At 42.3% G+C, this 14,690-nt stretch overlaps 1 protein-coding gene across 2 annotated transcripts in view; it reads left to right on the top strand.

The window, feature by feature from the left end:
* FNTB (farnesyltransferase, CAAX box, subunit beta) overlaps positions 1-14,690 on the top strand; it is a 58,999-nt gene that overhangs the window by 2,437 nt on the left and 41,872 nt on the right. The gene's annotated exons all lie outside the window — the stretch shown is intronic.

The raw sequence follows: 14,690 nt of genomic DNA on the forward strand, positions 1-14,690 counted from the left end.
TATTTGTTAAACGACAATTTGATAACAGGAGTTGAACCTATAAGTCATGGAAAGAGCCCTTAGTTATGATTCCTTCTGTTTTATTTATTCATTTTAATTTAGTCAACAAATACTTGAGTGCCTTCTGTGTGTCAGGCACTGTGCTAGGCACTGGACATAAGGCAGTGAACAAAAGGGGCCAAGTTGATGGCGTTATGAAACTTTTGTTCTAGGCCAGGAGGCAATCAGTTAAAAAAGGGAAAACTACCTACCTACCTACCTACCATCTATCATTTATTAGATATGTTAGAGAGAAATGCTGTGGAGGAAAATAAAGCAGGATAAGGGAGGTAGAGTGTGCCGGGAATGGATGGGGTGGAAGCAGGGGTGGTTTTATATAAGATGACAAGAGAAAGCCTCTGATGATGTGACATTTTGGCTGAAACCTGAAGTAAGTGAGGGCACAAGCTACGGGGGATATCTGGGAATTAGCTTCTGTTTACTTCCCCAGATTCACTCTACCCTTCCCCCCTGCTCTGTAGATGTGCCCAGGAGGTGGGCCTGCACTGGCAGGCTCCCTTGCTTTATGGCTTCTGGTTGTATTGGGCAATGGGGAGCAAGGATAGGGGATGACAGAGAGAGAGAAGAATGAGATCAGCATATTCATTCCCTTCCTACAGGACTGCATGAGCTGTATCTCTAGACTTAAGGTCACATCTCCCATCAGGTGCCTTCTCCACGGAGCTCTCTGTGTCCATCTCCTTCTCTTCACACCTGGCCTAGGAGGGGATCAAGCACCCCTGTGTCGCCAGCCCCCAAGCACTGCCCCCTCCTCTGTGGTTTCCCTACACCTGCCCATGCCTTTGTAACGCCTTCCTTTATAAACTCTCCTCCAAGCACCCACTTTGAATGGGCCATCTGTTTCCTACCAGACTGATCCACGATGGGAGGGTTTGGACACACGCTGACGAGCATTTCACCAGGCTCATTTAGGCCACTGTTGAGAAATAGATTGTGAGGCGGAGAGGGTGCCGGGAAACCAGTTAGGAGGCTATTGCGATACTGCGGGTGACAGATGATGGCTGCTTCACTCAGGGCGGTGGTAGTGGAACAGTGGTATTAGCGTGTCTTAGGTCAGGTCCTGGGTAATGTTTGAAGGTCTCCGCCTTGACAAGTGTTTTACTGATGGATCTGATGCCTGGAGCACCTTGTATAACTCCAGAAAGAAGACGGGGTTGTGCTGTTAGTGGTTGCCTTCCTTTTTGTGCCGCCTGCAGTCACCCCGTTGCAAACACTCTGCGATTCGGGTCAGCAGGTTAAACTGGTACAGTCTCAGCGGTAGCAGGCTTGCCAGAAGCAGTCGTGTGCGGAACGTACTACTCCTGTGTGTTTTTTTCTGGTAGTTTGCCCTTGAACAGGGACAAAAGCATCCTCCACCTGAAATGGCATGGTGTCATTAGACAACCTTCAGTGACGTGACAATGAGCTCGGAGGGGACTCGAGAAGAATTCTTAGTTTTAGTCCCTGCCCTCAGAATTCTTTCCTCTGAGAAGGGGGAGAGGGGAAATATGCCTGAAGCAATCACAGAATAGCTTATGAACGCATGTAATTCAGTGCTAAATTATGACTGCGTTGCATGAGGATTTCCGGGAGTGGAAGCCCGTCTGTTGTGGGCTGAGACCATCAGGACACCTTCCTTTCCTGGCACTGGGTTGGGTTGTAAAGGATGGGGTTGGGGGTGGGAGAGCCCTTCCAGTGGAAGGAGCCCTTGTGAAGGAAGACTCACCAGGAATGAATGGAGGGTGAAGTGGGGCGTGGGAGGAAATGAGGTCAGGCTGTGGGGGCTGCTGGGGGTGGGTCCAGATGGAGGGCCAGGCTGAAGAGCTGGTTTGAAGTGAGGGGCATTGCACCACGGCAATCCCTGGAGGAAGAGCGTGGGGATCCAGGAATGAATCCTGAACTCCTGCTGTTGACGTGTTTCAAGTTAGAGTCTCCAAAAGGTTATTGACTGGGGGTGGGACATACCACTAAACATGATCAAACTTCCCAGTTTTTGCGTGCACCGAACAGAAGAGAAGAGAGAGCTCTGCTTTCTTAAGTAGTCAGTAGGCTAGCTCTGTGAGTCAATTTTATTAAATTCAGCATATACCATACTGCCCACTGTAAGGCAATTTCCAACATCAAAATTTCCCCCATTTTCCCTATTAAAAAGTCCCCCAAAGTGTTTTTTGGCCAAGTTGAAAAAAACATGTACTTTTAGGTATGTAGACAAACAAAATGCCTACTTAAAGTAAAATTTCCTTTTTTTTGGGGGGGGGGGGTGGAGCAAAATTTACATTTCAAATTTAGGTACATATATCTATAATCACATATGCTCTATAAAATCACACTAATTTAGAAATATGTTTTTTCCTCCTCCTCTTATTCATAAGATATTTTTCTTCAAACTCCTCACATCCATATTTGACCTTAGTATTTTTATCATTACTGGAGCCACATTTTGGATCAGCTAATATGCTTGTCCAGACCACACTTTCAGTTTTTTGAGATTCATCCCTTGTGAGTATGGGTAAGATACTGTCATTGACTATTTTACTACAAGTTACAATTAGCATTTTCTTACAATGTGTCCAGTCTGTGTACACCTGTGGTCGCCATGACTTAGCCATGCTGTTACTTTTTAAAGTAACCTTGAAAATCTTACAATGGCAACTTACATGTGGAAGTGTGAGTTCATAGCCCAGGAATAACTACTAAATCTGTGTTTAATTTGCCTTCTTTTGCTGATATCATCAGTTTAGCTCTACAAGTAGTCAAAACCAGACCTTATTTTTGGCTGATGTGTCAACCCCAACTGGTACTTTGTATTTAAGATAAAGAATTGAAAGAACTCACCACAGCAAGAGTTCCTTTGTAAGGATTGCTTATAAAGTAACTTGTTTTTTCTGAGAGGTATTTTTTTTCTTTTTAAAAAATTTATTGTTGACATTATTACAGATATCTCCCATCCTCCCCCACCTTTTCCCACCTCCAATCAAACCCCCCATTCTCCCCCCGCCCCCTGACTCTGGTGAGATAAATTTTTTTTAGGGAAGAATCCTTGCCTTATATTTCACCTATTAATGATTCTTTTACCGAATCTTCAGAATTAGCATGAGTCTCAGGCAGTAAATCTGCTTTCTGGAAGGGCCCTCCTCTGGGAGAGAGGGGGAGATATAGGGAAGTGATGGTCCATGATGTGGAAGTTGGTGCATCATGAGATTGCTTCAGGTAGAATCTGTGACAGAGAAAGGTACCAAATGCATTAGTTGGTTTTTGTGACTCACCTATGAATGGAAATTATTCTGTGGTTCTATTGATTGGATTTCTAGAAAGTTCCATGATGTATCCTTTAAACAAGACGGTCCATCATTGAAAAACACAAACTAATAAACATTAGTTTCTATCATGTGTATAGATGATATGCACACATACTGATATGTAATGTATTAGTTTATATTATATATCTTAAATACTAGTATATATGTGCACATATAGATATAAATATACTAGAGGCCCAGTGCACGAGATTCGTGCACTCAGGGGGTGGGGTCCCTCAGTCCAGCCTGCACCCTCTCGCAGTCTGGGAGCCCTCGGGGGATGTCCGACTGCCAGTGGGGAGTGGGCCTAAGCTGGCAGTTGGACATCCTTAGCGTTGCTGCTGCATCGAGCGTCTGCCTCTGGTGGTCAGTGCACTTCAGGGTGACCGGTCATTCTGCTGTTCGGTCAATTTGCATATTAGCCTTTTATTATATAGGATAGTAGACCAGGAAAAAAATATTTTCTTCTACCAATTTCAGGTTCTCCAGCTGGGGCCCTGTAAATTAGACTAGCCAAAGAAGTTTAACCAGAAAAAAACAGAAATTTAACATATGTATTACCTAAGAACACATGTCAGCACCCATCCATGAGCAACCCAAAGGTGTGGTTAGAACTTGGGATTTTATACTGTTTTAGGGTGAAACAAAGGAAAAGGGCTTGGGGCTTCTAGGTAGGGGTGATAAGTTATGAGAAGGGAACAGGAAAAGTCTGGTGAACAAGATTTTAGTGAGGTTTGTTATGCAGATTTAAGTCGAGTCTTCTCCATTGATTTATTCTCTACTTCCTGGTACGGAGAGGGAGAGGGAGCCTAGCCTGTGTCCTGTTAAAAGCAGGGTAAACTTCCAACAAGCGGGTAGACTGGCACTCTGAACCATTGTGTTCTCTCTTTGCCATGTGCTAAGTGACCTGTTGCCCCATAACCGGAGAAAATGGGAGGTGTACTATTAGTATTCACTGTTATGTTATACATTAAACAGGTTTAGGAGGGCTGGCCTGGGAACCTGTTAGCTATAACGTTGTTTTGATGGGAAAACAAGGTCTAAATAACTGACTTACCAATGAACTTTCAGAACACAGTTTCTTTGTGTGTTGTGGCCTGCCGATCTATGTAGGATGTGGGGAAGATTGGGTGATAAGGCATCACAAAGCAAAGCACTTTCTGATTTTTTTTTTTTAATTTTTAACTCTTTATTGTTGAAAATATTACATATGTCCCCTTTCTTCCCCCATTGATCCCTTCTAGCCTGCCCCCACCCCCTGCCCTAGGCCTCCACCACCCTATTGTCTGTGTCCATGGGTTATACATATACATGTATATGTATATGTATATGTATATGTATATGTATATGTATATGTATATGTATATATACTAGTTTTTTGGTTGATCACTTCCCACCCATCCATCCTCCCTTGCCTTCCCTGTGAGGTTCTGCAGTCTGTTTAATCTTCTTTTAAAAAGAAATTTATAGTTAACAAAAAATACAAATACCTATAACTTAAAATTAGCAGTTGTTAGGGTGTTTTTGTTTGTTTGTTTGCTTGCTTCTTGTTATTTGTTTGAAGGAAAAACAATCACAAATATAGCTAGTCTCCTTTAACTCCCTCCCAGTTCAGTTTGCCCCTCACCCTCTGTAGAAGCAATATCTATCCTGAATTGCATGCATATACTTCTACTTCTTCATTTTAAATCCTTATATGCATCCGTAAGCTCTGTATTTATGGGCTGTTTTTAGAAATTTGCTTAAACTGTCACACTGTCATTTTACCTTTTTCTATTTAATGTTTTTCATCTTTATCCAAATTGATGTTTGTACATCTAGTTCATCCTATTCATGTACTGATAAAGATAACTTTAAGGAGAAGATAAAATCATAACTTCTACAGATAAAAATGAATGTCTTAAATTTTTTATTTTACTCATATATGAGGGAACCACGCAGATGTTATGACCAGTTCAAAGAAAAAGACAACAGGCAATTTATGTGGACTAAAGAAACTGACTTGCAAATGGTACAAAACTGTTTTCTCCACAGTGGCTTTTGGGAGGAAAGTCAATCAAATCAAAACTTAAGGGACCAGATAGAGTTTTCTTGTAATCAATCTCCTAAATTTACATAGAAGTCTAAATAGTTCAGAGACAATGAATAGGGCTAGAAGCAGACAGCCCAGAAGGGTGTACTGTAGACAATGCATAGTTTTCTACTGAAATACAGAATTTTTTTTTTTACATTGCTATATGGTGTTGGGAAAAGTATATAGTTGGGGAAGAATAATTTTTTAAAACTTTCTGAAACCGGACAATCAATAGGTCCGGACTGCCTGTCACTACTTGAGCCAATTCAGCAGAGAGAGGGTTGAATCATATATGAGCATTTATCCCAATCCTGCTGGCAGTATGGAGAGCAGCAGGTCATCACAAAAATCTGCTCTACCCCTCTCCATAAGTCAGCTGCTTATATTGGGTAGAAGGACAAAGATCACATGGGAAAGCAGGAGTTACAGGCATGGGAGAGTAGGCACGGTATAATGGTTACAGGTTACAGGCAATGCTGGCTGTGAGGGCGGGTGCCTCCGGGCCCTTCTGGGACCAGATTGTTCCAGCAACAAGGTTGTTAATCTAGTGCAGTTCTCAGAAAAGGAGGATGGACCGCATTCCGATGTTAGTGCCCATGTCCCAGGGCATACGACCCTCAGCCAGGTTAGAATGTGCTTTCTCTAATCAGAAAGGATCATCACGGTTAACAGAGCATGATTAATATTTACTATTATTATAATTATAGCTAGTCCTCAATATTCTATTTCTGTCCCTAACAGAAGTGACACATTTTGGGGTGGCATTTTCTGCTCTGCTTCAATAGTATATGTAGTATACCATAGATCTAAGTTTTACAGGTATTTACAGGATTGCAGTGAGCATCTTTATATATATACCTTCTTGTGCAAGTGTTTCTCCAGGTATATCTCTACCTGAGAGTAGAATGGCTGTGTTGCAGGGTCTGTGCCCTCCCAGCGTTATTGCCTGCTACCATATTGCCATCCAAAGTGGCTTTAGCAATGTTCCAAATATTGTCTCCTGGGCTCTTGTTTGTCTTTAAGCTTGCTTATGTTTATGTTCTTATTTGTCTTTTTCCTTATAGCTTGGGCTTTTTGAAGAAATCTTTTTCTATCTCAAGAATATAAAGATACTCTCCTATGCTTTTTTAGTGATCTGACTCAACTTTTCATGTTCAGGTTTAATCATCCTGGAATTTACTTTTTTAGGGTATGAAGTAGGAAGGTAATTTTTCTTTTCTTTCTTTTTTTTTATAATATATTTTATTGATTTTTTTACAGAGAGGAAGGTAGAGGGATAGAGAGTTAGAAACATCGATGAGAGAAAAACATCAATCAGCTGCCTCCTGCACACCCCCTACTGGGGATGTGCCTGCAACCAAGGTACATGCCCTTGACCGGAATCGAACCTCGGACCCTTCAGTCTGCAGGCCGACGCTCTATCCACTGAGCCAAACCGGTCAGGGCAGGAAGGTAATTTTTCAACCAACAACACTTACTTAATAGTCCATGTTTTTCAGTTTTAGTCATTCTGCCGGTGGGTGTGAAGTGGATGAAAGGGGCCACATGCTAACCTCAGAAGCTCAGGGAAGGCCTGTGTGGCAGTCTTGCAAACTCTAAGACTTAAAGTAACCACAAGGATGGTCTGAAATTAAAACTTTAACTAAAAGCAGTTATGGTTGGGTCGTCACGTCCTAGGCAGGTATCTTCCCTGACAAGGTCAATCTTTACCCTAACTGAGCCTATTGTCTTTTTGCATCTAAGATAACATAGCCTTGAAATGTCAGGGTAACTTGTAACTTCCCTTTTTTCCGGATCCCTCAGGGCACAACGTGCCAGGACAGATACCACAAATTCCTTCATTGTTATTGTTATCGTGTTAATTGTTGACCATTAACTATCCTGTCCCACCTAAGTGAAAGAAGTATGAGTCTATCATTTTACTTTTTATCCAATCCCAGAGGCTCCCTCCCCCCCCCCGCCCCCCACCTCACCACTTTGCTTTCTCCCGCCTCTCTAATCTTTCACCAGTGCATTTCCTGTAACTCATCTACATCTCCTCCTTTGATTGTAATGTATAAAATAGGCAAAAAACCGCCATTCTCTGGAGCATTATCCCAGTCTGTTGAGATTCTGCCTCCCAGTGTTAGAAATAAGGCGAGTCCCCCAAGTAGGGGTCCTGGTAGAACACAAAACATACTCGGGAGCCAGGCAGCAAGGCAGACATCTTTACTTCTACATAGAAGGGTGCACACACATGGTCTGGAAGTGCGTGCACACCAAGCAGGTGGGCTGCTTGGGTTTATAATCCCTGACGCACGTGACCTATCCTTTGCTCTTGATTGGAGCTCAGGTGCACAGTCTTTCGCGATTGGCTAACTCAAAGGGAGGGGTTGGCCTTTGCTGTTTCAAGATGGCGGCCCCCGGGGGAGCTGCAAGCCATGCGGCCAACATGGCGGCTGCCAAGTCACGCAGTCCAAAATGGCGACTGTTTAAACTGTTCTTTGACAGAAAAGATGACTTGTTTATTCCCACACCAGCAATTGTCGACAGTTTGGCTCAAATAAGCTCATAAAAATTCTTTACAGGTTTGAATGTTTTTACGTTAACACATTCAGAGGAGCCTGACTAATGTTTGGTCAAGGCGAGACTCTGTCAGGGTCTCATTGTAGAATATTTACTTTTTAAATTGCCAGGAGCATTCTAACTGGTTTTGTCACCAGACAGAGACCAGGACTGAGGTGGGTTCTTGACTTCATGCAGGAAAGACTTTATGGTATGAGTCCAGGTGATTCTGAGAGCATGTTTATTGAAGCTGGGACAGTGAAAGGCAAGATCCTAGCAACAGGAGGAGCCTAGGCGAGGCTGCCTTCGCCCTTTAGAAAGAAAGTCACGGAAGCAGAAGAAGTGAGCCAGCTGGGCTGTGTGTTCTCAGGAAACGAGTTCCAGAGGCAAGAGGGGGCCCTTGGAGACAGTTCAGGGGTTAGCTGCCCCTGCCCACTGCTTCCCTGGCTGCAAGTCTGGTTGGTACTCTTAGAGCTTAGGAGAAAGCAAGCAAGATACACACCTGAGAAAAGAGGGGAGGGCTAGGCAGTGCCTAATGAAGAGTGAGCAGTGGATCCTTTGGCTTAAAGGTTTTTATCTGTTTTCCAAAGATGGGAATTTTAGGGGAGGTCTCAATCAGAATATTCACCATTTTCCAGGTGTGTCTTTGGATATGCTGATGCATCAAAATGAGGGATCAGGGTCATTCTCTGATCCCTTTCACTTTCAAAGAAGGTCACAGGAAAGGGACCCAGGGGTGTCTGCCCCTGCAATGTCTGGAAAGTGTAAGCCATTTGCTCCCAAGTGTCCTTTGCTAGGGAAGATAAGATCTTGCAGTTGGTTAGCTGGCTGCTAACCACTCAGCCTTATTTAGCTATCTGTCTCAGTTTCCACTTGTCAAAGAATTCTCCTAGCATCTTACTAACCTGCTACAGTTTAAGCATTTACTTGTCTGCTATATATATGAAAATGCATCGAATATGTGGATGCATATGTATCTGACTTTTCAACAATCATTCTTATACCTGGATAAAGAAGTCATGGTGGCATCTGGGTATTGAGTGTTTTGTTTTGATTCATAATAATTTCCTCCAACTTTTTATTATTAAAGTTTTTCAAATATACAGAAAATTGGCAGCATCTGTTTACCCTTCACTAACCTCCCTCCTTCATATAAAATGTCAAAAAATAAATTTTAAAAGAAGATAACATCATGATTCATATAAATATAAAATGAACACATGTCAAAGATTTTATTTAACTCATGGAACTAGTCAGATGTTGCAACTAGTTTAGAAGAGAACTCCAAGTACCACACACTTACAGTCAGATAAGGAATGCTGAAATGAATTTACAAATGGCTGCAAAGCTGCTTAATAGCTGTAGGGTGATAATTAATTACATTTTACAAGATACAATTTGCATTTCTACAAGTTAGCTTCTACCTCTATAGAGTTGTGAAGTAGCCTAGTCAAGGACAAAGGTAGAGATAATGCAATGGGTCATCTAGCCAGGACACAATTTTTCAGTGTGTGTTTGTGTGTGTGTACATGTGTATATATGTAGATGACTAATGTTTTTCTGAATCTTTGAAAGTAAAATGAAGACATTATGACATTTCACCCCTAACTAATAAAGCCTGCATCTCCTAAGAATGGCATTCTTCTGCATAAGGACAATAACATCATACCTAAGAAAATAAAAAATAAACTGTTTATTTATTTATTTATTTATTTTTAAAATATATTTTATTGATTTTTTACAGAGAGGAAGAGAGAGGGATAGAGAGTTAGAAACATCGATGAGAGAGAAACATCGATCAGCTGCCTCTTGCACACCCCCTACTGGGGATGTGCCCGCAACCAAGATACATGCCCTTGACCGGAATCGAACCTGGGACCCTTGAGTTCGCAGGCCGATGCTCTATCCACTGAGCCAAACCGGTTTTGGCTAATATCCAGTGTATTTTAACACTAAAGGCCCAATGCACGAAGATTCATGCAAGAATGGGCCTTCCTTCCCCTGGCTGTTGGCACCGCCTTTGCTCTGGCCGGAGTCGCCTTTCCACCTTCCCATGCTGCGTGGTGCAGAACGCCTGCATCGTCGCTCCCGGCCACTGTGCGCCTGTGTATGCAAATTAACCTGCCAGCTTTGTTTGGTTAATTTGCATACTCACTCCTGATTGGCTGGTGGGTGTCACAGAGATATGATCAATTAGCATGTTACTGTTTTATTAGTGTAGATTTCCCCAATTGTCCCAAGACACTTCTTAGCTGTGTGTGTGTGTGTGTGTGTGTGTGTGTGTGTGTGTGTGTTGAACTAAAGTTTCTTTATTTCAGGCTATTTAAAATTTTTGAAGAGCTAATCCCTTGGGATTAAATCTTCTGGTGATGCCCTGACCAATTTGGCTCAGTGGATAGAGTGTCGGCCTGCGGACTGAAAGGTCTCAGGTTCGGTTTTGGTCAGGGGCATGTACCTTGGTTGTGGGCACATCCCCAGTGGGGGGTGTGTGTGAGGCAGCTGATCGATGTTTCTCTCTCATCAATGTTTCTGACTCTCTATCCCTCTCCCTTCCTCTCTGTAAAAAATCAATAAAATATATATTTTTAAAAATAAATCTTCTGGTGACTATGCTGAGGGCCTTTTTTGTAACATTGCCAGTATCACTGTTTCTGAAATGGATCAGTTGCCTTAGGCTGTCCTCCTCCTCCCTAGAGAGCCATATCACTTTCATTAACATGGTCATGAACTGTGCCCTGTGCCCATGGGAAAGGAACCTATGGGCCCTTTGCTATTTATGCAGAAGAAAAGTATCTGTTGTTTTAGCGCTGTTAGCTAGCCTTTGTGTTGTACCCAGTTGGTAACTGCCTTGCCTATGAGGATTCTCGTGCAGACAGGAGAAATGAACTGGAATAGAATAGTCCATTTCTTAGGGATGGAACGGAAGCATGGAAATTTGAGATAAAATGTGAGACCAGGAGAGTGGACATGCTTTAGCATCCCTGTATTGAAGCTGCTTTTTGTTTTTTGAGTTTGGATTTGAGAGCTGTGTAGTGTTGAGAGTTCGTCACAATTTAGCCTTGTGTTGTTGTTGTTTTTTAAATAGTTACCCCTCAGTTTTCCTTAAAGTGAGGATTTTGATAAAATTTTAAAAGGAATTTAATTATAGATCTTGCTTATAAATGTTATTCAGTTGTTAGGACTATTTCCTTTAATTCTGTCCCAAAGGCTAAATTTCTAAACTTACTAAAGTGTTGAAGGTCCCCAAAGCCACCCGTAGGTTTGGTGATTCAATATAAAGATTCGGAGAACTCAGCATATAGTCATACTGAAGGCTATGATTCATTACAGCAAAACGCTGCAAAGCAAAATCAGCAAAGGCAGAGGCTCCTGGGGTGAAGCCTGGAAGACACAAGGCATCAGCTTCCAGAGTCCTCGCCTACTGGAGGCACGCAGGACGGGCGTAGTCCCTCCAGCATTGAGCTGCGAACTGGAACAACGCACCTAAAGTGTTGTCTACCAGGGAGACTTGTTAGAGACTCAGTGGTCCCAGTTTTATTGGGGGTTGGTCACTGAGGTACCCTCTGCCTAGTGCTTCCCAAAAGGAAAGCAGCCGTTCAGCATGAAGCACATTGTTTAAGCAGTTTCGGCACAGGGAGCCCCTCCTTTCGGTTTTGGAAATGGTGGGAACTCCCCTGGAATCCGGGTTCTCACACACCAGCCAAGGGTCAGCCTTTCAGAGAGGCCTTTCTAAGCATCACAGTCTCAGGCCTGTCATGCTAAGTCTTTTATATTCAACTGATTTTTTTCTTTACCTTCCGCGATGCAAATCAAAACATTTAAAAATGCTCACGTCGTCTCAGTAACAAAGTTATTCAGATTTTATATACACTGGCAGGCTACATGGGCGGAGGTGTAGACAAAAAGAAAAGGATGTTGCATGTTTTGGTGATTACTTTGATTTTTTTCTTTCCCGATGAGTACTTTTTTAAAATTTAATTTTACCTGAATGTATGCCTAGAGAGAGGGGGGAGGGGAGAAAGAGAGGAAGAGGAACATAATCAATTGCCTTCCTTATGCTCCCCGACTGAGGATTAAACCCAAAACCCAGGTATGCTCTGACCGGAAATGGAACCATTGAACCAACACTCAACCAACTGAGCCACTCTGGCCAAGCAATACTTATTAATTTCTATATTAGTCCGTTACTATTTGTAAAAAAACCCAAAAACCCACATACAACAACAACAAACCCCCACAGTTCAGGCTTATTGCTAAATATTATTTTTAAAGTTATAATCTAAAAGCCATACTGTGTATTCTTAGGTGATCCTTTCTATTAAAAAATACACTAGTTTCTTAAAAAATACATAGAATGGGAGCAAATTTTTGCAGATCATGTATCCAATAAGGGATTTGTATTAGAATTTACAAGGTACTATTACAACTCAGTAATAAAAGACAAATATCCCAATTTTAAAGATGAACAAAGTATCTGAATAGACATTTCTCCAAAGAAGATATACATATTCAATGTCATTAGCCATCAGGAAAATGTAATCAAGACTATAATCAAACTCTTGTTCAAAGGCAAATCAATGTACTTTGCTATAACCAGTGTTTCACACCCACTCGGAGGGCTGTAATCAAAGACTCAGCCAATAGCAAGTCTCGGTGAGGATGTGCAGAAGTTGGAACCCTCATGCACTGCTGGTGGGACTATGGCACGGCTGCTTTGGAAAATAGTCTGACAGTTCCTCGAAGAGTTAAACAGAGTTGCCATATGCTCTAGCAATTCCACTTCCAGGTATATACCCAAGAGAAATGAAGACATCTGTTCATCGAAAATACTTGTACAAGCGTGTTTACAGTGGTATTATTTATCATAGCCCAAAAGTAGAAACACCCAAATGCCTATCAGCTGATGAGTGGATAAACAAAATGTGATAAATTCATATAATGGGATACTACTCAGCAATGAAAAGAATTGAAGGACTGGCACATGCTGCAACATGGATAAAGTTTGAAATCATTATGATAGAAAGAAGCCAGTCATGAAGGACCCTATATTGTGTGGTTCCATTTAAATGAAATATCCGGCATAGGCAAATCTATAGAGATAGAAAGTAGAATAGTGGTTGACAGGAGCTGGGAGGATGGAGGATTGGGGGTGACTGCTAAGCGGTGCAGGGGCTCTTTTTGGGGCAGTGAAAATGTTCTAAAACTGACTGGGGTGATGGATGCAGCACTCTGAGAAAATACTAAAAGCTGTTGAATTGTACACTGTAGATGGGTGAAGTGAATAGTGTGTGGATTGTGTTTTAATAAAGCTAATAGAAAAATAACCGGTGCTTAAGAGAAAAATAACACGAGTTCTTATTTGTCCATTATTCTGAAAAGCTGACCTGTCATACTCAGATGTTTGTTAGAATTCATAACTTAGATCGTCAGACACGAGTCAGTTACTAACTGCGTTGGAATAGCACTTGTTCATTCTGAAGAATGTGATTAGGAAATGTGATTAGGAATGTCCTAAGAGAAATGACACTGGGCTGGGAATATTTAAAGCATTTTCGACTTTGCTGTATGACATACCGCTGTGTTTCTGTCAGGTATCTTGCTTTAGAAACAAACCTCCGTTTTCCTCATCTAGTACTTGGCTGCTGAGTGGGAACTGAAGGTGGGGTTTTTCATTAAGGAGCTCTTGGCTGGAAGCTTTCCTCCTAGGGCCGTGATGGGCAACCTTTTGAGCTTGGTGTGTCAGACTTCGCCAAAAAACTGAGCATAACTCGGGTAGTGTGTCACTTTGAGGAAAAAACTAACTCCAAGACTCTAGTCGCAAATGTTTCATCCTCAGGAGCAGCAAATGTTTCATCCTCGGCATGCGGCCACGTGTCATCAGAAATGGCTACGCGTGTCAGTGCTGACACACGTGTCATAGGTTCGCCATCACTGTCCTAGGGGGTCTCAGTGTCAAAATGCCGAGGAGAAGATGGGCTCATCCATTAGCCTTTGAATATCAAGTCATATGGATTTGAATCGGCAAATGTTTGGATAAAGGAAGTATGTTTTCTTCCCACTTGCTTTTGTTTCATTCAGAGTTCATCAATGCACTTTGCTGTAACCAGGCAAGTCTTTATTTGAGGATCTCACTGACAGATGTTTCTTGCCCTGCATATTTTTTTCTATCCATTTCAGCTTACAGTTAAGGAAGGCATGGCTGAAAAATGCAGTCTGTGTTCCATTGAGGCTGGTGTTTTATGTTAGTCCCACGTGAGTGTCTGGAATGGAAAAAGAGGGATGAGGAATCGGGGACAACGCTCTCATTCCTCCTGAGGCAGGTTCTCACAGGGACCTCAGTCTGGTTTTTGAAGGATTGCACATTCTTAGCCAGATCATCCCTCAAAGTCTTGTTCAAAGGCAAATACCAAAGCATATCCTAAAACCACATATAAATGAATTTTCAATTGGCTGTCATTTTCGATGACTCACATCACGGTTCCCCTTATCATCACAAATCATTCCTGCATACCTGTCAAAGAGACACGGAGCTCGGGCTCAGTGGGTGTTTCAGAAATAAATAATAGTTAGAAAAAGTCCCAGAAAGGACATTATTATGTATCTTGAAATCTCAGTGAGGACATGCCTCACCACAAAGAGTAGGGATGCCGATGAAGGGGAAGCCCTGTATCCTGGTAGCCGCCCCTCCCGTGTTACTGGGCCCGTTTCTTACAGAAGCTGTACTGTGTGAGCAC

This window comes from Cnephaeus nilssonii (assembly GCF_951640355.1).
Source record: "Cnephaeus nilssonii genome assembly, chromosome: 4".
Lineage (NCBI taxonomy): Eukaryota > Metazoa > Chordata > Mammalia > Chiroptera > Vespertilionidae > Cnephaeus > Cnephaeus nilssonii.